General features: G+C 41.4%; 1 protein-coding gene and 1 long non-coding RNA gene across 2 annotated transcripts in view; one reads left to right on the forward strand and one right to left on the reverse strand.

The window, feature by feature from the left end:
• Positions 1-23,748, reverse strand: part of PCCA (propionyl-CoA carboxylase subunit alpha) — a 647,351-nt gene that overhangs the window by 166,769 nt on the left and 456,834 nt on the right. The gene's annotated exons all lie outside the window — the stretch shown is intronic.
• Positions 7,089-23,748, forward strand: part of LOC137546049 (uncharacterized) — a 90,295-nt gene continuing 73,635 nt past the window's right edge. Inside the window, exons 1-2 of the long non-coding RNA XR_011026161.1 lie at positions 7,089-7,160; positions 22,759-22,843. This is a non-coding gene — a long non-coding RNA (uncharacterized lncRNA). The remainder of the gene's footprint in view (positions 7,161-22,758; positions 22,844-23,748) is intronic.

The raw sequence follows: 23,748 nt of genomic DNA on the forward strand, positions 1-23,748 counted from the left end.
GCATCCGATTGCTACAGATGGCAGTCATTGAAACTGGATTAACAGATATAGGTATCACAGGGGTTAATAGGCTAGGATAGGCAGGGGTTAAAACTTAACTGGGGAGAGGGGAACTATTTTATTGAGGCCTGTCACTTTAATCTTTTTTTAACCTTTCAACTTTTTTTTTTTTTTTTTTTTTAATTACCTAACTACTGAATCGTTGCTTTAGCAACAATCATTCACAGCTGGAAAGGGCTGTGCACACGACGGTGGGTGGCGTTTTTTAAATGGGGACGTAGAGTCTATGTGCTAGAACTTATAACAGCACGAATTAGGAAGTAGAATCTACGTCCTAAAACGATAAGCAGTTAAGCTTGTCTTTAAAAATGGCATTGATGTTGAGAAACTGTTCAGAGAACTATCAGTGAGTACGCCATTTATTTTACCAGTTCCCTGGTTATAGACCTCTAAAATGGGACCTTTTTTATTGTAATTTTATAATGTAAGCTTGAAGTTAAATGGATACTGTGGAACAGCACAGACAAACCTTAGACAAGTGGCCCGATGTATGCAGTTTTCCCAGCACCCCCCCAATATTACATGGCTATCAAATATTGCTATTTATCACATTTACTAGTAGGCACCTGTTTTGACACAGAAAATCATGCTTTACCTCCTGCTGTACAACACTGTGCTACATTTTAGATTGCATTTAGTGAATGAGAATACAACGTAACTACAATGTCCATTCATTTAAAACAACATCCTTACTGCTGTGCAAAGCAATTGACTTTTCCACCATCTATTTTCTACATCAAGTGATGGGTAGTCTGAAAATAAAACCCAGTAAACGGGGTACATTTCTCCTCTGTCACTATCAACACGTTAACATGTTCATGAAGTTGTTTGGTTAATTTCCTCATAGAATAGTGTAAAAATTTAATAGGCGCTTCACCAACCGCTGTGAGTTATAAATTATTACTACAAATTATAACCTGCGCTAAAACACATAGTCAAAAAAAATCTATAGCACATGCTTTGTCAGCCTACAAAATAATATTCAATAATTAACTGTCTTTTGAATGACACACTGCTAAAGAGGTCTGTAGCAGCAGGAGGCAGTTTGAACCAATCATTAGATGCTATATATGGTATATCCTGAACCTTTACTATCAGCTAGAGAGAAACTGTGCTATGCGCACACATAATGATTCAGTTTTGTAATTTAATGTCACTTTTGTTTTAATGAAAATAATGCAAAAAATATGAAAGCATTGAGAGGTTTTTGATTCTGTGGGAAAAATATATATATATACACAGATACTGATACATTTTGTCAGTGGTTACAGTAAGCCCAGGTTTGAGTCTAACCTAAAGACATGAACTGCATAAAGACTGAATATTCTCCCCAAATTTGTGTGGGTTTCCTCTGGGTGTTCAAAACCATGTTGGTAGGATAAATGGCCAGCTCAAGCATGAACCCTAGAATGCTATACGAGTATTATTTTCCAAGCCAGTAATGTTAATGGTGGAGTTCTCTCTGTAACTATGTAGCGCTATAAAAATGCAGATACAAAATAATAGTTTTCATAACAAAGGCCCTTGAAATGTTTTGAAAAGTTCAAAACCAAATGCATGATTATTAATCATACATTTAAACATTTAAAAACAAAAGCTATGCCCATTAATTTGTGACTGGTTATACAGCACCAGTCCCTTAGGGCTGGGACCCACTAGAGCATTTTTGGCAGCGATTAGGGATTGCTTTCCATTGCTAGCTATTTCCCAAAATACTTTGTTAATGTAAGTGGATGGAGCAGATCCCACTGCAGTGATTGCGATTAGAGAAATTGCAATCGCAGGACGTCTAGCATTTTTGGAGCAGGGAAATCGCTTACAATGTGCTACCACAAATAGCTAGCGATTGCGACAGCACTTTGCGCTTTGTAGTGGGTCCCAGGCCTCACTAAGCGTTAAGCTCAGTTTCCTGCAGATTAGTAATGGACTTGGCATCTCCCAGTATAAACCTCTTTGCATAAGGGTACATTGAGGCTATTTCCAATGCCTTGCAGAATAATTCTCCATGTGAACTCAGGCCCGGTGCACACCAAAACCCGCTAGCAGATCCGCAAAATGCTAGCAGATTTTGAAACGCTTTTTCTTATTTTTCTGTAGCGTTTCACCTAGCATTTTGCGGTTTTGTGAAGCGTTTTTGGTGTAGTAGATTTCACATATTGTTACAGTAAAGCTGTTACTAAACAGCTTCTGTAACAAAAACGCCTGCAAAACTGCTCTGAACTGCCAGTTTTCTGAGCTGTTTGCGTTTTTCCTATACTTTACATTGGAGGCAGAAACGCCTCCGCAATCCAAAAAATTCCTCACCCCGGGAGTATGCGTTTCAGCAAAATGCCTCCCGCTCTGGTGTAAACCACCCCATTGAGATACATTGACCAAGCATATCCGCAGCCTAAAGCGGCTGCAGAAACGCTCAAAAAGCCGCTCAGTGTGCCCCAGCCCTTACTGCTTGTACAATTGTATGGACATGTTCATATCATTGCATTTTTATGAATTGCATTAATCTAACTCTCTGAATGCAGAACGTGTCTTGTTAACATATACAAATATTCGAACATTTCATTGACATTGCCCAAGGTTTGAAATAACAGGTGTGTTATAATGTGTGCAATGTGCATTGCAGTACACACACAACGCGTACATTATACAATGCACACAGTGTGAATCCAGCTTACTACTACTGAACAAGGAGTGGAACAACATAAAAATATGCTGGGATTTTGGTTGTCAAAGAGCACGGCAATTTTATCCATCACTACTGCTGGCAGTGTAATGCAAGTTGCCTAATTAGTGGGGCTCCCATTACTTAAGTACTGCGGGTTGCATTAATCTGGTAACACACACTATGCTGCCAGTGGTAGTAATGGTAAAATTACCATGCACTCCCTGCACACAGAAATCTTACTACAGTTTAGTACATCAGGCTCCATGACCCTTAAACTGTTGTTAGGTATAACCATCTTTAGAGCAACCAAAAGACAATGAAGACTCATGAATGCTGTAAGTGGGGCAAGTGGCCCTGTTTATGCACACTAGCCTCATCAGTTTCAGCAATGTGTCAGACAGCTAGAGATTCTCCATTCACTGCTGGGTAATAGATACGTGATGTTGTTTTACATTTTTGGGTGAATTAATGATTATTCCTGCCTGCAGCAGATGGTTAGAAGACCAAAATATATCTACAGACCTTCAGACTGGTGGGTACCAGATAAATGGATGTAAAGGTAAGTTGTATTAATGCAGCAAGCTTTCCTATCTCTGAATTCTAGTCACACACAGTCCCATCATTCATAATAGGCAGGTACTGGTATGAACTACAATTAAACTATTAGTTCCTCTCTTTCACACTTTTTCCAGAAGCCATTATAAAGTAGCGTACACTGTGTATAGGAGAAGCATTTGAAGTTCCAACATTGGTGGGAATTATTATGACCTTGTGAACTTGGATTTCACACAGGATACATTACAGTGTCACCAGTTTATGGGTCACGTTTCTCATTATTCATTATAGTACTGGAAAATATTACCTCATTTCTGTTTCGTGTCCATGAATCTGATTATGCCAGCTTCCATTTGACCAGTACAGTCAGGGAAAATGTCATTTGCTGCATAAAACCATGACCAGATGGAAAAAAATTGTTATCTGTAGCTAAAATAGAATGGCAACTAGCCATTCTACTCCGGAATGTGTGTTCCCGTAATAAAACATTTGATTGGTGAATGGAAAGAAAAAATGCGATAATATTGCAGTCTTCTGAATCAAAACTTGACGTATAATAACTTAAAGTGAAACGCCAAACCTTTATTTTCTGCTTCTTATAAACAAAACCTGTGGTGTCGGAGATATATGGACAACCCTGTAACAAATGTTACTTCCCTGGCCATCTGGTCAGTATTCTAATGTCTAATACATTTTGTTTTTGAGGTATCAAATCAGCACTAGTACGCAGATCAGGTATTCTGACATCACCAGTTTTAAACAGTTATAGCTTGTTACAGGTGTGGCAAATCACTCAAACCTAAAGGTCAGCATAACACACAGATGACTGGCGGGCTTTAAAAATGTTTACGGTAGTCATGTATTACTTTCACTACAGGTTTCTACTACCACTTGAACAGTTTGAATGCCAGCTGGGTATTCAGTAAGAGGCATTTTACTTTCACTACAGGTTTCTACTACCACTTGAACAGTTTGAATGCCAGCTGGGTATTCAGTAAGAGACATTTCAATATTTGCAGCTGTTACCAGAACAGGAATTGGTGACTACAACATGAAAAATTGTTCTCTTGGCAAATGTCCAAGCTAGAGTTTTCTCTATATATCTATATATTCTATATATATATATATATATATATATATATATATATATATATATATATATATATATATATATATATCTCAATAATTTATCTTTATCTTTCAATAATAAAATGTTGGCCTTTTTTGCCTTTTGCACTTTAACCTCCTTAGCGGTAACCCCGTGTGTGACACGGGGTAAGCCGCCGGAGGGTGCCGCTCAGGCCCTGCTGGGCCGATTTTCATAATTTTTTTTTTGCTGGACGCAGCTAGCACTTTGCTAGCTGCGCCAGCACCCCGATCGCCGCCGCCGCGCGCCCGATCGCCGCTATCCGGTGCGGCGCGCCCCCCCCCCCCCCCAGACCCCTGCGCTGCCTGGCCTGGCCAGACAGCGCCAAGGGGTGGATCGGGTCTCCCAATGACGTCCCGACGTCGGTGACGTCATCCCGCCCCGTCGCCATGGCGACGGGGGAAGCCCTCCAGGAAATCCCGTTCTTTGAACGGGATTTCCTGATCGCCTATCGCCGGAGGCGATCGGCGGGGCTGGGGGGATGCCGCTGAGCAGCGGCTATCATGTAGCGAGCCCTGGGCTCGCTACATGATTTAAAAAAAAAAAAAATTAAAAAAAAACTGCTGCGCTGCCCCCTGGCGGTATTTTTCATACCGCCAAGGGGGTTAATCTCAACAAGGCTTCATTTCCTTTTCCACACGCAAGTACCTATAGTGTTAAAAAAAAAAAAGTTAGATAAATGGTCATTGTTAAAGAAATGATACACATGTGCCAACAATCTGCCCAACTATCTTCCAAACTTGGTCTGTTGGAAGATAGTTGGGCATGTGTACGGCTAGCAAGCAACCAACCAACTGATAACAGGTTGTTTGCCAGATCCAACCGGTGGATCAATTTGCTCAACTATCATGCAGGTTGGAATGTGTTTTTTGAACAATTGTTTTGTTTTTGAATGTAGACATGTTGTGCAGTTTGTCGTTCAGCTTGTGCACATAGTATTTAAGCAAGTTGGTTGTTGTGCGGTTGGTCAGGTTGTGTGGTTTACTATGCATTATGTTGGACATGTGTATAAGCTTTTAATGGCATTCATATACTAACAAGTTGCATCGCTTATTCACCTGATTCTATAGAAGGCTGCACAGAGAATATGGGGTCACTCCCACCCCCACCATATATCAGAATGAACAATAAGGAACTCTTCATATACCATAAAAATCAGAAACATAAAACAATAAAAAACATAAAATCACATTTACAATGATTCTCTGTAGACCGAAAATACATTCACATAAGCAGTCACCCCATTACCTATATCAAACAACCCGGTTTGGAGCGTCTGCTGCATAACACCAATACGGCTCTCTTGCATAAATTGATGGGCACTGTGAGTCAGCTTATATTGCACTATAGTGGCCTGTAATAGTGCTTTGCTATAAATGTAAAGGGCAGTGTCGTTCCATTGAGCAAATAACTTGATACATATCAGCTCAATACTGTTCACAAACGCGATTCTCAATACAAGCGGGTCCTATAGCAACCACCGCCGCCTGTAACTCCTGTCGCAGCTGCGGCTAATCCAGTTCAAAGAGACACGCTCATGTTTATGACGTCTGGAGGGAGAGGAGGAGGAGGCTGTCAAGCTTAGGAGTCTATGCTCGCTGCAGCCCAAGTCCCGGCGTGCCATTCAGTAGAATGTAGTAAATTATTCACAATAACCACTTTTACATTAATTATCCTGATTTTAGCATCAGAAACACTTCCAATAAAAACAGTCTACCGCATTATAGTGTGCCAGACTGCTATATCAGCTGCCGTTTTGGGCACTAATATATACCCATTGTTAAGCCATAAAATGCACATCCTTTCCCTCCACAGACACAGCAAACTTGTGAATTTTTCCTCTTACATCATGCATTAAAATTAACCACTCTAGCTGCAGTACACAAAGAAGAACCACACGGATACAAAATGTTGGGTCAGTGATATCAGGCCGTTATGGTCAAATGGGTGTGCGGCAGTAACATCGTGCAATATTGGATTGAGCGGCGAAACCCCAAGTGCTGTCCCCTATAATGTCAAATGTCCCCCTGTGCATATCACTCGTCTGTGTCTCCCCATGACTCTGGGCTCCACCTGCAATCTGCATACACACACCCCACGTGGTTGCTGTAGTAACATGGGCGGATGGAGCCCGGATCCAGCGGCAGACATGGACAGATTAAGTATAGGGTTGGCACATTGACATTGGGGGGACAGTGGACTGGTGAGGTGGCGGATGCAGCATCCCAAGGGCGATTCCTGATCGGTTTCAACATGAAATCGATCGGGAATTGGTCTGTGGTGTATGGGCAGCTGACAGATCTCTTTCCAATCAGATTTAATCAGAGAGAGAATTGTATCTTGGTCGAATCTGCCCATTATCGCTAGATGTATGGCTACCTTAAAGTGAACCTCTGGACTAAAAATCTACTCAGCAGAACTGAAAAGGCTTGGTGTTTCTTTAACAGTTTCACAGCATCAGAACTTTGTTTTTCTTACCAAAGCATCATTTTTAGCTGCATTTTAGCTAAGCTCCACCCATCAAAGAAAAAAAGCCCAGGCTTTTTTTCCCTGATGCTGTGCAGAGCATGATGAGATTTCCAATGTTGTTGTTCACATTGCCTAGCAACTGGGAGAGGTGCTCAGGACACAGGACAGTTAGAACTGTGTCTCATGCTCCCGGTCACCTCCTTTCAACCAAAAAGATAGCTGCCATCATGCAATCAAACATTTGACTGTTCTTTTAAAACAGCGTGGGTAAGAGATTATATTACCTATCTATTTTAATTAAAATAACTAATGTAACTTAATGACAGTATGTTTGTTTAGGCTGGAGTTCCTCTTTCACAAGTCAGCAGTTGTGTGCAGAGAAGTCATGGCAGGACCAGAAGTATTGTCAGTGGGGCTGAGCAAGTGCAGAGGGGAATACCTTTTCCAGATCCAGAGGCTTTGCTTTGTTAGATAAGGTTTTGTCAAATACTGAAAAGTCTAATTTGCAAAAAAAAAAAAATGTAAGCAAAGTATGCTGCAGATATTACTTTGCTGCCATTACATAAACATATAGCAATAGCAGAATGTAAAAAAAATTGCTACAATGGTCCTGAATTACAGAGCAACAGCAGGTAGGCAATCACATTTTGGGAGCTTAAGAAAGTAATATAGATAAGGTGAAACAGAGGAAAAAGCTTTGTGAATCATGCCCATTGTGTTTGCCTTTCCCTTCTGGAGAATAGAATGCTTTCTTCATCTTCAACTTTCACTTTAAGTTGCATATGGGGGAATTTAAGCCACAAGACTAACCCCCCCCCCCCATTGTGAAATGACTCACCGTGCAGGGCCACTCCTGAGCGGCGCTGCGTGTGACGTCACTGGACACAGAGACTGTCGGGCACACGGATTTCTGTACTAGCGGTGCATTGTTGGGGTAAGGGGTAAGGCAGATTTTTGTTGTGGCTGCTACGCATCTAAAGAGCCGCATGCTTCCCCACTAATATATATATGCCTGCGTGTCCGCATTAGGATATTGTTTCCCGTTTTACCCTATGAACTTTTAATAAAAGTGGGAAAGTTCCCTTACACTTTTACGCTATGTCAAGCGTCTTACTTTGGAGGTGACCTGCACGGATTTACAAGAGCCCAGCTGTGAGTGCCGTGGTGGCAGACAACCCCTGATGGGCCCGTTAGGCCAGTGAAGACGGTGAGTCATTTCACAACAGGGGGGAGCCTTGTGGCTTGCATTCCCCCATATGTAATTTAAAGTGAAAGTTGAAGATCCTGAATATAAGAGACTCTGAACTTTTGAGCGCTTTACCCCACACGCTATAATTTCTTAACCCCGACCTGCGCTCGGGGTAGGAAACGTGCTAGAAATGGTAATCCCGAGCTCAGGTCGGGGCAGCTAAAAATAGCTCTCTGCTTTACGCTGGAGTCCCGCGTGCCGATCGGCGCTGCTCAGCGGGACTCCAGCACATGTCCCCGCATACTAAAATTAATGTGTGGCCGCCGGGATCCCCTGTAATCTAGCGGGGACCCGGCAGCCATGTGATCGGCGTAGTGGCGGGCTGGCGGCGGCATTTACCTTTTTGCAGGCGTCCCATGCGCGATCAGTGCTGCCCAGGGACTCCTGCATGTCTCCCCATGTCTCTCTCTGCTCTCCCCCGGCTCTCCCCCATGATCAGCGGCGGTTTTCCGGGCCGCCGGAAACCCCAAATCCACAGGATTCTCTTGGGGACCCGGCGGCCAATCAGGGCTGAGCGGCGGTGCGGCGTGACGTAGGGTGGCGTGACGTCATGGGGGTGAGGCGGGAAATTTGAAAAAGAATTCTGATTGGCCCCAAAGTGCATTGTATTGGATACAGATGTATGAATTACATGTGTATCCAATACACTGTTGCCACTTGCTTCCCTGCTGTGCTGTGAGCTGGCTGTGAGCTGTTGTCATCTTTGTGATCTTTGTGATCTGATTTTGGATTTCTGTGTACCGACCTCTGCATGAATTCTTCTGACTACCCTCTTTGCCTGCTGATTTTGCCCGATTTGGATTTCCGTGTACCGACCTCTGCCTGGACTTTGACCTACGCTTTTTGCATGCTGATTCTGACCGATATTGGATTTCCGTGTACCGACCTCTGCCTGGACTTTGACCTACGCTTTTTGCATGCTGATTCTGACCGATATTGGATTTCCGTGTACCGACCTCTGCCTGGACTTTGACTACGCACTTCTCCTGCCACCTGCTATGGCGTCATCTTCAAGGCGTCTCACAGCGGAAGCGCTGATGCAATCTGAGGACAGCGATCCGGATATGCCGTCGCTGGAGGAATCCAGTGACAGTGATGCGCCTGGCAACCTGTTGTCTGACAGTGAGAGTGACAGCGACTCCATCCCCAGCGACACGGAGGTCTGTGACGCACGAGTTTGGTGCCCAGTCAACACCACTCGGGCCCCACCACCGCCCCCCCCCCCCCATTTCCCTTTTACTGGGGAACCCGGCCTGAAGGTTGCTTGTGAACACTGCCCCCAGGCCTACCTGCAGCTGTTCTTTAGTGACGCTGTCATTGAAAAAATCGTGGTGGAGATGAACCGCTACGCCGCGCAAGAAATTTCTGCTTCACTAAGGCCCTTTTCCAGGACCAGGATTTGGGAGCCAATTACCAAGGAGGATTTGTGGCAGTTCCTTGGACTGATTATTCTGCAGGGGGTGGTGGGGAAACCCCTGCAGAAATGGTACTGGTCGACCAACAAGGTCATCACCACCCCCTTCTTTGGCACGGTCATGTCAGAGTACCGCTTTGGACTCATTATGAAATTTTTACATTTCGCAGACAACACTGCCTTCGATAAGTCCACCCACCCTGCGTCAAAGCTGAAGAAGATATGGGAGGTTCATCAGATGGTCGTGGAAAACTTCTGCAACATTTATGTACCCCAGAGGGACATAAGTGTTGATGAAAGCCTGATGGCCTACAAGGGCAGACTCTCCTGGCTCCAATATATCGCATCCAAGAGGGCCCAGTTTGGAGTAAAGGCCTACACTTTATGCGAGGCTGCCACCGGATACATCTGGAACAGCATACTGTACACCGGGAAAGGGACACAGTTCAACCCTGCATTCAGCAATTACGGGCTGGCGACTTCATCCGTGCTGTCCTTGGTGGAGCCACTTTTGAATAAGGAGTACTGTTTGACGACGGACAATTTTTATAGTTCACCTGAACTGTTTGAGTTTCTGATCAGGAACAAAACCGATGCCTACGGCACCGTTCGTCCTAACCGTCGAGAAATGCCAACTGCCTTCGCCAAGCAAAAGCTGAAATCTGGGGACATTATGACTTGGCATAAGGGAAAAATGTTGGCACTCCGCTGGCATGACAAGAGGGACATGTGTGCGCTCAGCACTGTCCCCGATGCATCGTCTGTCGCCACCAGAATGCGAGGAGGGAAAGTCCTGGACAACCCGCAAGTTATCCTGGACTACAACCAAACAATGGGTGGGGTGGACCGAGCTGACCAGGCAATGACATACTACTCCGCAGTGCGGAAACAGCAAAAAAATTATTATAAACATTTTTTTTCGTCATCTGCTGGAACAGGCATTGTGGAATGCATTAATCTTGCATAAGCAACGCAGTGAAAGGCCAGTATCACATGCTGACTTCATATGGAAACTGTGTGAAACCATATGCCTGAAGTACCAGACTTCATCATCAGATGTGCGAGTTGGGAGCCGTGCATCATATGTGGTCAATCCTGAGCGCCTCACTGGCCGCCACTTTTCTGAATATATCCCACCCACTCCAAAAAAAAAGCGACACCAACAAGAATGTGTGTTGTTTGCTGCAGCAAGACTGATAGCAAGGGTAAGAAAGTCTGCAAAGAAACCCGTTTTTACTGCCCGGACTGTGATGTAGGCCTGTGTCCAGTTCCATGTTTTAAGATTTACCACACACGGGAGGTGTACTAGGGATATACTGTACTAATTATTGTATATACTGTACTGATTATTGTGTATATAATCTGCTGCTTATTTGTACAGTTTTGCTATTATTTCAGTTTATTGATAAATTTATTTTTTTCAGCAAATTTGTGTTCCAGTCTTTTATTTATATGTAAAATGTCTACCATGCTTTTATTCTGACATATTTTGGCGAGTTATAACTTTTGAATCGGAGGCCCTAAAATTCTTGTAAACAATGTACCGCTTTTGACTCCTAATACCAGACAGAAATGAACTGCCAGGAGGGTTAATGGTCTTGTCTGCAGTGGCCTACCCAGCACTGCCAACAAAATCCCCACAGGGTTAGGGCTAAGGCCTGGGAGCCACTAGCTGCGCTTTTTTAAGCACTTGTGATTTGAAAAGGTCTTGCTAATGTAATGCTATGTGTATGTATGTCCCACTTGAGGGACGTGATTTTTAAAAAATCCCTCAAGTGGGACAGACATAGCATTACATTAGCAAAAGCTTTTTGAATCACAAGCGCTTACAAAAGGCTTAGAAAAGCACTGTTAGTGGTTTCCAGGCCTTATTGGCCATATTATGCTGGAGATTAGTGCTGTATTGGGCATATCAGATGTTGGATTTGATAAACACATAGTTATATCAAACAAAAAAATGATTAAATATCAGGGGCTTAGTGAGGTTAACAACCATTACACCTAATGTGGTAAAATGTAACAACTACTGAAATTTTTATGAAGATACAGTGACTTATTTCACCAATAAAATAACTTCCAAATAAAGAGGTTGCATTTGCCTTTTTCTCACTTTTACAAAAGCTTAACTGTCTATCAATAGAAATTTATCGGTCCAACATTGATTAGGAAACATGCTAATTTGTATTGTTTGTGTGCAGGAAGATACAGTTGGGGATCTGCAACTGCATAGTTATGCATTGCATCTGTTGGTAGAAAGCTGAAAAAAATCAGATCAAATTGAAATGTTGTCCCCACTTTTTTTCCTTTGGTCGCACAAAAATCTAAAAGGAGACTTATAATTTCATGACGACTTGTTGTATGCCTTGCCCTATGTATGATCCTTTTCTTACTTTGTTTTTTGTGTGAATATTTGGTTGTGAAGCATCCTGATAATAGCAGGGCTGTGGAGTCGGTACAAAAATCATTAGACTCCAACTCCTCAGTTTGTGAAACCACCAACTCCGTCTCCGATTCCAGAATCAGAATCAAGTTTATAGCTTATAGCTTTGACTCCGACTCCTCGGTCTAATACTTACCAGGGCTGTGGATTTGGTACAAAAATCATCCGACTCCTCCGTTTATAAAACCACCAACTCCAACTCCAGGTTTCCAAAATTGCTCCGAATCCTCGACTCAATCTCCAACTCCACAGCCCTGGATAAGAACATACCGAGAGAGTGGGGAAGGGGGTGGTGGGGTATATGGGGAGTAGGGGAGGGGAAGGGGTTATTAAGGATTCTATACCTACTTATTACCGTATGGTAGTTTACTAGTCTTTATACCTTTTATATGTTTCATATATTGGTTCCCTGCAAGGAACTACATATGCAAAAGTCGTTACTGTAGTTTTTTTGAATGAGAACATTTTGAAACTTTTTGAAATAAAATATTTTCAAAAAATAAAATAAAAAATGAAATGTTGCAAATCTCAACTTTCGATTATATGCAAAGTGAAACCTCCGATGCATAGAAATTCCTCCACTGCACCAACTCACTGCTGTTAAAATAAATAAAATAATACATTTCAACTACAAAAATGTTATATTAAGTTCCTGGTTCAGTGCCACTTCATTAGTGGCAGATAAACAGAATCTAATACATGAATCTACCTGCACCCTCCTAGGAACGTTATAGCTTACAGAAATTTAAAAACACAAAGGCCCATATGCAATTCACTTTTTCACCTGAGTTTTCCCCTAGGAGAGAATTTTCCATCTTTAATTTAAAACAACTTCCCAGAACTTTTCAACTAAAAAAGTACTAAAAAGTAGGTGAAAAAGGACTATCAAAATAATTTGGAGTATTTTCTTGCTTTTTGGTGGCTTAAAAGGGATTTTATTGACAAGTTTAAAAATATCACCTAGGAGAAAACTCAGGAGAAAAAGTGAATTGCATATGGCCCAAAGTCTCTAGACACTAGGAATGTGTGGCTACCATAATGGTGGCCACACAATACATGTACATAGGGAATCTACTGAAATTAGTTTTAATCTGTTGCAATTTCATACAACATTATGTAGGTTTAGGCTACTTTCCCACAAAGACGTTGCGTTTTAGGGGACGTTATGGTCACATAACGTGCCCCTAACGCAACGCATGTTGGTGTTGAAGTTGGACGTCAGATTGAGCTGCTGTATGCAGCTCTCAAAGCAGCCGCTCCAGGTTAGTGATCGGAAGTCCGGATATTTTTAAGGATTCGGATCATTTGAATCGGATCATTGAAAAGATCCGGATCTTTGAACCAAATCATTTGAATCATTTTACTAGGGAAGCAGACTGGGTGAAATGACTAGCAGGACAGGACTTTCCCTGCACTGTACATTCTGTATGTTCCTGTTTCTTCCAGACAGACATCCACTGTGAACCGAATCTTTCATTGTGATGACCCAGATGATTCGACTCACAAAAAAGATCCGGATCAAATGAACGATTCATTCATAATCCGGACAGCACTATAGTCCCACCACGAGTCACCACAGTGCAGTAAATATTAATTAGCCATGTGGCTGGCCGCGGAGGAGGGAAGACCTCATCCAACATTACTGAGCATGTGCAAACAGTCTAACGTGGCTTAGCCGAGTATAACGTACAGCATGCAGCACTTTGTTTAAACGTGCTGCGTTACTATATAACGCAACGTGGGCACTGTGAACAGCACATTGATTTTACAGTGCTGTGAGTTAGGCTGCGTTACTGGCTGCTGTAATGTGGGACTTTAACGTCCCACTGTGAAACCAGCCTTAGAGTACTTCAAACATTCAAGCCACATGCCATTATTTTCGGATTCATATAAACTACATCAATATCGCATCAATATATTGAGGCTTCCATATTTCACCATAACATCCTCATGGAGAACTATCTCCATGTAGGGCACATGGAAGTGGAGATAGGGCCCTTGTACTTAATATTTTGTGAATGGTGGTTTGCAGTGAGGGGTATTTTTCCTTTCTCTTCTGCAGTGTATTCCCTAATGTTGTTTATTATTTAAATGTGTACTGCTATTTTAATTTGCCGCTGCTCTGCACACTTGTCTCCATCTTTCCACGATGAAGGTGAAAGAGTTGGAAAAAGAGAGCAGCACATTAACAAGAGGTTTTCTCTCTTTACCGTGGCTTGTGGCCATTAACCTCCTTAGCGGTAACCCCGTGCTGGACACGGGGTAAGCCGCCGGAGGGTGCCGCTCAGGCCCTGCTGGGCCGATTTACATAATTTTTTTTTTGCTAAACGCAGCTAGCACTTTGCTAGCTGCGCCAGCACACTGATCGCCGCCGGCCCGCGCCCGATCGCCGCTATCTGTTGCGGAGTGCGGCCCCAGACCCCGTGCGCTGCCTGGCCAATCAGTGCCAGGCAGCGCCGAGGGGTGGATCGGGACTCTCAATGACGTCCCGACGTCACTGACGTCATCCCGCCCCGTCGCCATGGCGACGGGGGAAGCCCTCCAGGAAATCCCGTTCTTTGAACGGGATTTCCTGATCGGAGATCGCCGAAGGCGATCGAAGCGGGTGGGGGGATGCCGCTGAGCAGCGGCTATCATGTAGCGAGCCCTGGGCTCGCTACATGATTTAAAAAAATAAAAAAAATAAAACTGCTGCGCTGCCCCCTGGCGGAATTTTTTATACCGCCAGGGGGGTTAATAGGCCGGCTCAGTATTCACAAACTCATTTTCACTCATCCACACTAATGAGTAAACAACTGCCATCATTCCACCTTTTCAGTTAAACAAAGTATTTTCTCATCAGAATGTTAATTTACAGGGAAGTACAAATTTTACAAATAATTTCACTTGGGACATGTTCCCACAGGTGCTGCTGCCTATATAGCAATTTTGGTGACAAAAGCATGTGAACTCGGAAAAAGAAACCAGAATGGCCAGCCAGAAGACTTTCAAATTGGTTTTACCAAAGAAACTCTGCTGAACATGGAAATGGCCATTTCCAGATACCTGTCACAGTCACACTACGTTTTACAATACAGTATTAGTACTTTACATAGGCAGCAACTCCATTTGACTGGATTGATTTCAAGTGGTTTATAAATTGCAACCAAATTTAAATCAAGCTGGAAAAATTTGCAATTCATTGAATTCTACATCGCGACATTACTTATTCTCCTCCTATGGTTGGCACAACCCCCTCCTATCACAAATAGATTATTGCAAAAATCTGCACATATTCAGGGCCTAAACCAGCGCTGGGTAAACTATGGCCCGTGGGCCGGTATGCTGTACATCTGGCCCACTGATTGGTGTCCGGATTCCTCTCCTCTCCCTCCCTGCAGAGTCGATAGTGGGAGATAGCAGAGGGTTAAAACTGACCTGCTCTCTGATTCCAGCGCTGCGTCGCCACGGCAACAGGGTGTCGCATGACTCGCCGTCTGCACATGCCAGTGTATTACATGCCGGCTGGCACGTCCTGATGGCGAGTCATGTGATGCCCTGTTGCCATGGAGACGCGGCGCTGGAATTGGAGAGCAGGTAAGTTTTAACCCTCAGCTATCTCCCATGATTTTCCAAGCGTTTTTGTTACAGAAGCTGTTCAGTTACAGCTCTATTGTAACAAAAAATAAACAGTACACCAAACCGCTCCAAAAATCTCTAGGCATGATTAGAAAATCGCTAGGCACATGCATAGAATCGCTCTGGATAATCACTTCAAAGAGCGCTGAGCATTTGCAATTATGCTAGCGCTTTTTGGTGTACACTGGCCCTTACACAAGCCCCTGATGGAACACAGCTGTGATGTACATAATTTAAGTAGATCTGAATAACAATTATAATTAAGGCACCTGTAACCACTTATGGTTTTTAGGTGCAAGTCTCACGTCAAGTTTAATGCTCCTGTAGGTTCCTAGATGTGAGACTCACATCATGCACTAATTGCTGCCTCCAATGCGTGTGCTCGTGCACACATCTTACAAGAGCAATCAGTAAAGTGTTTTTGTTTTTTTAAAAAGTTTAAAAAGGTTTTTTCTTTAGTTGTTTTTAAAGTGACAGTGTTACGCTAAATAATTTTTTTTTCTACCTTGAAGTTTTAACCCCTAGCAAGCCAATTAACCCCTTCTGTCACCTATACCTGGCCTTAAGATCTATTGACGCCTGTAATGGCTCGCGCCCATAGTGTTCAGATGCGATCACTAGGGTGACAGTTCACCTAATGCTGGGCTGTTGCCTAGTGATGCATCTGTCCCCAAACTGTGCACCCTAACAATCACATGCAATTGCTACAGAAGCACAGGATGGCGCTAATGGTCCGCTACATGCACAACTAGTATTGAAATATGGTAGTGGGTAGGCTGGTGAGGCGCCCAATGTATGTTCTATACTGGTTTTTAAATGCAAATAAAAAAATATATATAATAAAAAGAGAGTTAATTGCTTACCTCTCCAGAAGATCTAGACACCGGTTCAACTGGAAAAAAGTTTTTAATCAAAAAGCAATCTGACAATGCGTTTCATGAGTCATGGCTCGCTTCCTCAGGTCAATACAAAATGCCTTGATAGCATAGAGGATAGAGTTTAGGTGCCTCTAAGAGATTAGACATTTTAATCAGGACAAAACAAAAATATGTTTTGAGGGGTTTTAGAACTTTGGCACGTGTCATGTAAAAATTAAAAAAAAAAAAAAAAGTATTTTCAGAATTTAGGGCTTTTTTTCTCTCTACAGAATGACTATAACATTACACAATTCTTGGAAAATATATTACCCAAAGAAAGAAGCCTTCATATGACCCTACACTACAGTGCAGTCACAGGGTCATATGCAAAGCGATGCCCCCAGCTAGTGACATATTCCCTGCTGGGGAGGTAGTACGTCACAAGAAATCCCGTCAGCCGGCGCATGCACACCGTGCTCTTGCGTGCAAACTTGCTGCGTCGCCCATTGACTTGCACTGCTGCATAATCCGTGCGGTAAGCACGGATTATTTGGCAACACGCAGCAGCCTTTGTGCTGGCATTATGGCGAATTGGATACTTTCGGTGCACCGCATCACATGAACTGTGCAAGGTTTCATAGACTTGTTTAGCCTTTGCAGCAGGGAAGAGTAACATGGGGCGACGTAGCATACAAGTGTACAAGTGGCCTGAATGTGCTGCATTTACAATATGCCACATGTATTACTGGACCACAAATGGGTATCACTGCTTCGCATGCACCAGTGTTACGTCCTGCTATGGAAAACCATGTAGTAAACAAAAAAAATAAAAACTGTAAATGACTAGCAAGTTACTGAGTAAGCACTGCTGGGTACAAATCAATATATATTCAAAGTATGACTCACTACATATCGCTTTTTGCAGACAATAACCTCTGCTGAAATCAGACTTCAATCAAGTGGCTTACAGTGGCCAACCGATCACTGCTCATTCATCAGTCTCCTAAAAATCCAAGAGTAATTAATTGTTTGCCAGATCAAGCTATTATCAGCCAACGTATGGCCAATTTTACACTTGCAGTACATAGACTACTTATAACCATGTGAAAAGTGCTTGCTTCATACATATTTGTACAGGTGCTGTAAGACTGCTACCCAGGATTAAATGTTAGACATTAAACTTCACAGTCTAGTTTTTGCGTGTTGTAAAAGTTGGTGACTTACAAAATTAGAACAGTATTACAGGAGACATGGGGGAAAAAGGATAAAAGAAAATGTCCAGCCTGTACAAAAATGTAGAGGAAGGGATTTAGAGTGGTGCTGATGGAAGTGCACTGTGTTTTTCATCAAAGGGGTGTGAAGTCATTCCACTTCAGCTAAAGGTAAAACATTTGGCATACCTGGAGAGATAAAAGATTAGAGAATGCTTACCAATGAATTTGCAGAAAAACTGCAATTGCATAGAAGGCATGCATTGCCAATTGCCATTTTCACAGCTTGCAATGTATTTTTCCTCAGCTGTAATTTTCCCTACTACTGGCAATGGCTAAAATCAAACACTAAGTATGTGGTTTCAATCAAAAGAACGAGCGCTTTTATGCATTCAGATTTTTCAAGAGTTTAATTTCCGTTCTTTTCTTGCCAACTAGAGGCACATGTGAAACCAAATAACTTAAGTGCAGTAGCTTAAATACTAATTTGCTCTTTCTATTACCAACACATTACAGTGCTCACTTGTGGGGCAAACTGCCAATGTGCTGCAAGAATTACATGTGGAATGGTTACAGCTAACCTCAAAGCAAGTTACAAAACATGTCAACAGTATGACAAGTTTCATTACATTACATTTAGTCATAACTATCCACTTTAAAAACCTGAAATAAAACGTGCATAGAGTAGAGTAGGATTTAGGTTGCCCACTGAAATCCTTGAAGTATAATTAATTTTGCATGCAGCATGAACTCTTTGATAAACTGAATTCATTTATACACTTTTTATTTGCAAGATCCTTCAAATTAGTTTTTTTCACACAAACTTACACAATAATTGTTACATATTTGCATCACTGATTATGCTGAACGAAGACATGTCCAACGTCAATCTGTCAATAAAAGGATGACCATTTACATGCAAATAATTCCTACACTTGCATGAAAATTTACAGATTTATAGCAAATTTTATGTAGCCTAGGACTGGACCAGCCCAAAACACTTCCTGCCAATTTTGATTGGCTCGGTTCTTAAGCAGTGAATTAATAGCACCCTATTGACCACCTCCAGTGATCCAGTGGTAGGCATAGCTAACCCCCAACACAGTATTGTAAACACAGAAGAAGAACAAACATTCTAACAAACTCCACAAGGTAGTAAATACATTACCACTACCTAAATACTTTTTAAAGCAAATAATCTGTCCTAGGCAAGTTTATCTGGCTGCTGAGCTACCACGGTGGAATAGTTTGGCACTATAAAAATCAATGATTATATTAAATGAACCATTTTTTAGTTTGAGTAGCAGTTATTGTGAGAGTGTCCCCTCAAAAACCACCATGATAAGTTTCCTCATCAGATGTTGGGGATGGTCATCACAGTGTTCCTTCTGAAAATTACTACTCTACCCATAATCTCCAGGCCACATAGTCTCCCGAGAAGAATCACTAAGGCTGGATCCATGCTCGTCTGTCAGCTTTCTGTGTGTATTGTCTGACTGCATTAATTGATTAACATTGGTTCTCAATTTTCCTGTGCAGAAAAAGCACAAAAAAAACTGAATGTGGACAGACCCAAAGATAGAAAGTACTGTATGCCCCTGATTTGTCTACACAGTGAATAATCCCGTAACACAGACAAAAGTAACATTGTTGCTAAATCTTATTACTGCATGAAAGTCTGCAATGTATGGAATACTTAAGAGGAACCGATATTTCATCAAATTCTCAAACATGTAGTCCAGTGTATTGTGCAATGTAACCCACCAAATAAACAAATAATAACCCACCAAATAAACAACATAAACATTTAATACTGAGTGAGTTTCTTTTATGTATTAAACTCTAAATGTATGTATCAGGGCCCTTTTCCACTAGCGGCGTTTGCGATGCTGAATCGCAAAATCACAAACCGCTAGTGATTTTTTAATCGCTACGGTTTGTACATCAACATGGGAATCGCGGTAGGCAATTTCCACTACCACAATTAGTTTTTTTGCCAAACGCGATCACGCCACGGAGCGATCTTTGCCGCGATTTTGCTATGCAGTACAGTGCATAGCAAAATCGTGATCGCAATCGCCGGAGGTTTCCTGCTTTTTGCGATTCAGCAATCGCTAGCGTTCAGCGTTAACGCTAGCGACTGCTAGTGGAAAAGGGCCCTAACTGTATATTTTAGTTCTCACAACGGTTTGAGAAAGATGAACCACTGTATTCAAGTAATGTCTTTAAAACTGCAACTGAGGCTTATTTTATGTGCTCTTGTTTTAGTGATAGAAGCTCTATCCCATATGAATTCCCTAACGTGTAGGAAAACCTCATTTACAGTTTTAAATATACCGACTATCGTGTATAAAAAAAAAAAAATCTCTTTAAAATACATTTTCAGAAAAACTGATGTCTTGCATATTATATAATGACTGAAACGACTAAATTATTTTAAAGGCAAGGAAGATGAAGAGAAAAAAACTGTACAAAGTGAACCTTTTCCCCATGTGATCATCTTCCACAACACAAATCTAGCAGGTAAAATATAAATTAGGAAATCAAGTTGTCTGGGGAGATAACATAGAAATAATCAGCAGCCAGAGGATCAAAACTGACTTAACACATCAATAGGAAACAATGTACTCAAGAAAACACAAGCCTTTTCATCTTCATCAAAACACACTGTAATGACTACAAATGTCTTGGTTTTTATATTCTTTCAAATCATAGATCTAGGAAAAACTTTCACCCTGAAGGCACGAGTCCACACCATTACCACAGGATTGCGTAAAATTTTAAAATACATGCTGAATGTACATTAATCATGAAAAAAAAAGAAATCTCTCAAGTACTCATTTGTCCACATCAGTAAGAAAATGAAGGCATCATCTCATCCTAACTATTCCATAGTCATTACTTTTTGACAAGTCTTTTCTTCTTTGTTCCAATGGCTAACGCTCTTACTCCCTCCTGACATGGGAAGGCTTTACTGATTCTTTTGATTGTAAGGGGACTAGATAAAGTACTTTGAAAATGGATTTCCCCCAGGGAAAATGCAAGTACTAGTTAAAAATAGAACAAAAAGCGGTAAATAGTACAAGCAGATGAGTGTTCCTGGAGCTCTTTATGTATGATATAGCTATTTAAAAATGGAGAGCGAGCAAACATTAAAACAACTACAACATATTACCGTTTTTCTGTGGAGCAAACTGAAATACAGTGCAGATGAAGCAAACTTTATTACATAATACAGAGAACTAACTTCCTGAGATGTGTTAATTATTCTGAGACAAATCGATCATTCAGCTAACTACAGTAAGTGTGTCATGTACCCTATCAGTAAACAACTTATTGCAGCAACTATAATTTACTGAAGGCATGCAGATAAGTGGTATGTTGGTAGTATGGATAGAAAAAGGTTTTGAGCTTCACTGTTTTCACATGACCCAATGAATCCTCATTTAATCATCACATTGGCCTCAATTCACTAAAATCATGCTGGAGATAATAAGGCAAGAGAAAACTTACCTCCACATAAGAGAGAGTTCTCTTATCTCTTCATTCCTTAAGTTACCTCCTCTGTAGTTATTTTCACATGCAGTTAATAAACAGCCTGTCTTTAACTCTGGAGTTATTTTAAGGATTGAAGAGTTAACTTAAAGACAGAAGAGTTAACTTTAGGTTTGCCTGAGGTAAAATGTTTCCTGAATACTACATGCCTTATCACCATGGTAACAACTCTAGAAGAGTTATTAAAGACAGGAGATAAGCTTAGTGAATTGAGGCCAAAAGTAGAAAGAACACAAGAGAGAGCAAAGGGTCACAAAAATAAAGGAATCCTATGTGCTCCAACTTAACCTAAGAAAATCAGAGAAGCAAATAAGTTGTCAAGTGTCTTCCTTAAATTATTCCATCTGAAATGGAGTTTACAATTGTGATAAGTTTTTGGGTTTCAGTTCCTTCTAGAAAACCTATTACAAACAATCCCCGAGTAAAAATAATGTTAGAAACCAATGAGTGCCATTTAAAGATTTATGGTGCATACAATATGCCAAGAGCCAGCATATGTACTTGGTAGATCTGAACAGTTTTGCTATTCAGAGTGGCAGATGCCACAGAACACAAGAACATACAGGGTTTCTGCATCCATGTTTCTCACAATATTGTGACCTGCGCTGGCTGCATTGCTCTATTACAAGACAAATCATTTCAGGGGTTAGTTCTATATTTCCAGCTAGAAGTTAATAAGAAATCCCGCTTTGACAGCAGATGGCCCTTGCCTTACTCTCAGTAAGATCTTGCCATGGGACCTTGAACAAATCACATTATCTCTCTATGCCTCAGGCACACAAAATTACATGTTATCCATAAAATATGCAAATTGAGCACGTAACAGCCTAGATGTGATTTCTAATTTTCTATTCAAAATGATTATATTTTGTCATTAAGTCTCAAAGAAAGCTTAGTGTGTGGCATGATACATACGTTTAATGCTAATAAATCCCTTGCTGAATTTATTATTGCACCTTGATGACTTGTGGATGAAAGACACAACAATCCTGTAATATTTGTAAAATAACAAATTATACACAAGGTTACTAATGGAAAATGTCTACATTCATTGCCAGTCAGTGTTCTCATAATTACCATCTTTACATGCAAAAGTTTTCTCTTTTAATGCAAATAAAGAATTCATTATACCTGCTCAGCAACTAGCAAGGGGAACAAAATCAGAACAGTCTAAAGCCAGCTACTTACAAGACAATTTGTCAAAAGATGCAATCACTGTAATCACATTTGCTAATCATTCTCACACTGTTGATCAACTTTCGATGGTTTAATGATAAAAAGCATGTTTGGAAGTGGCAGTAAATTTTTAGACTCAGTAGTGGGTTGACTGGCAAATCTACAATTTCTAGTACATCGACCACAACAAAGCTAGCATCACAGCAATGTAAATTACTGTCGGCTAAAATTTTATTGACTTTGACATGCTAAAGTGAATTAACAACGCTTATGCCAATCCTTGAAAAAGTTACTGATTGCTTAATTCCTAGAGGTTTAAACCTTATGGTCTTTTTGCTTTACAAGGTATCCAGCCAGCGCCTAGGATTCTATTCATTTGACTATAAAATGAAGAGTAAAGGAGGAAGCTTTAACTTTGAAGTTTATTCAGGTACTGTCCCGTATAATGTAGCTAAACTTAATATGCAATCTTTAACATTTCATAGTGCTGGAAGCACACTTGTTTGAGCACACCCAATTCCACTGGCCACTGAAGTCAATGGCTCGCTATCGAATCACACATTTATGTCCATTCATGTTTTTCATTCACGACTTTTCCTGCGATTTTAAAATGTTCCGCATTCTGCTTATTTCTGTGCATTTGTTTATAAAATACATTGCGTCAGAACCCAAAAAAACACATACGCATGTGGAAAATAGCATACAGGAAACGCCCGTGAAATTGCACCACCAAGTGTGCTTTGCTTTCATCCTAATTGTTTCGGCCTAAGCCAGCACACCAAATCAGAAAAATCTCCTAAATGAACTCAAATATAAACCAAAATGTTTGGGATAAAAATAGCAACACATTACATCAGATATATAATCCTGTGAATATTGGGTGCAGTGCAGGACTGGGGGAGGTGTGTAGAACCATACTGGTGACCGCACCACGTGGGGGTGAGCACAGTGCCGGGATCAATGAGAGTAAGAGTGGGGAATTAAAAGCTCCATTGCTTTATAATCGAGTTAACCATTTTCACCTGAGCTATCACGTAAAAATTAGAGACTCTGTTAACATTGTCGTGACTGGAATTAATTCAGAATGGCTCTGATTGTCCACATATTTGCGCATACTTGACAACATTACTTAATATGCTAGTATACTTGAACAGCAGCAGACTGCAACAGGCTGAAGGGAACTTAAAGTGAACCTCCGGACTAAAAATCTACTCAGCAGAACTGAAAAGGCTTGGTGTTTCTTTAACAGTTTCACAGCATCAGAACTTTGTTTTTCTTACCAAAGCATCATTTTAGCTGCATTTTTAGCTAAGCTCCACCCATCAGAGAAAAAAA

Source organism: Hyperolius riggenbachi, chromosome 2 (genome assembly GCF_040937935.1).
Source record: "Hyperolius riggenbachi isolate aHypRig1 chromosome 2, aHypRig1.pri, whole genome shotgun sequence".
Lineage (NCBI taxonomy): Eukaryota > Metazoa > Chordata > Amphibia > Anura > Hyperoliidae > Hyperolius > Hyperolius riggenbachi.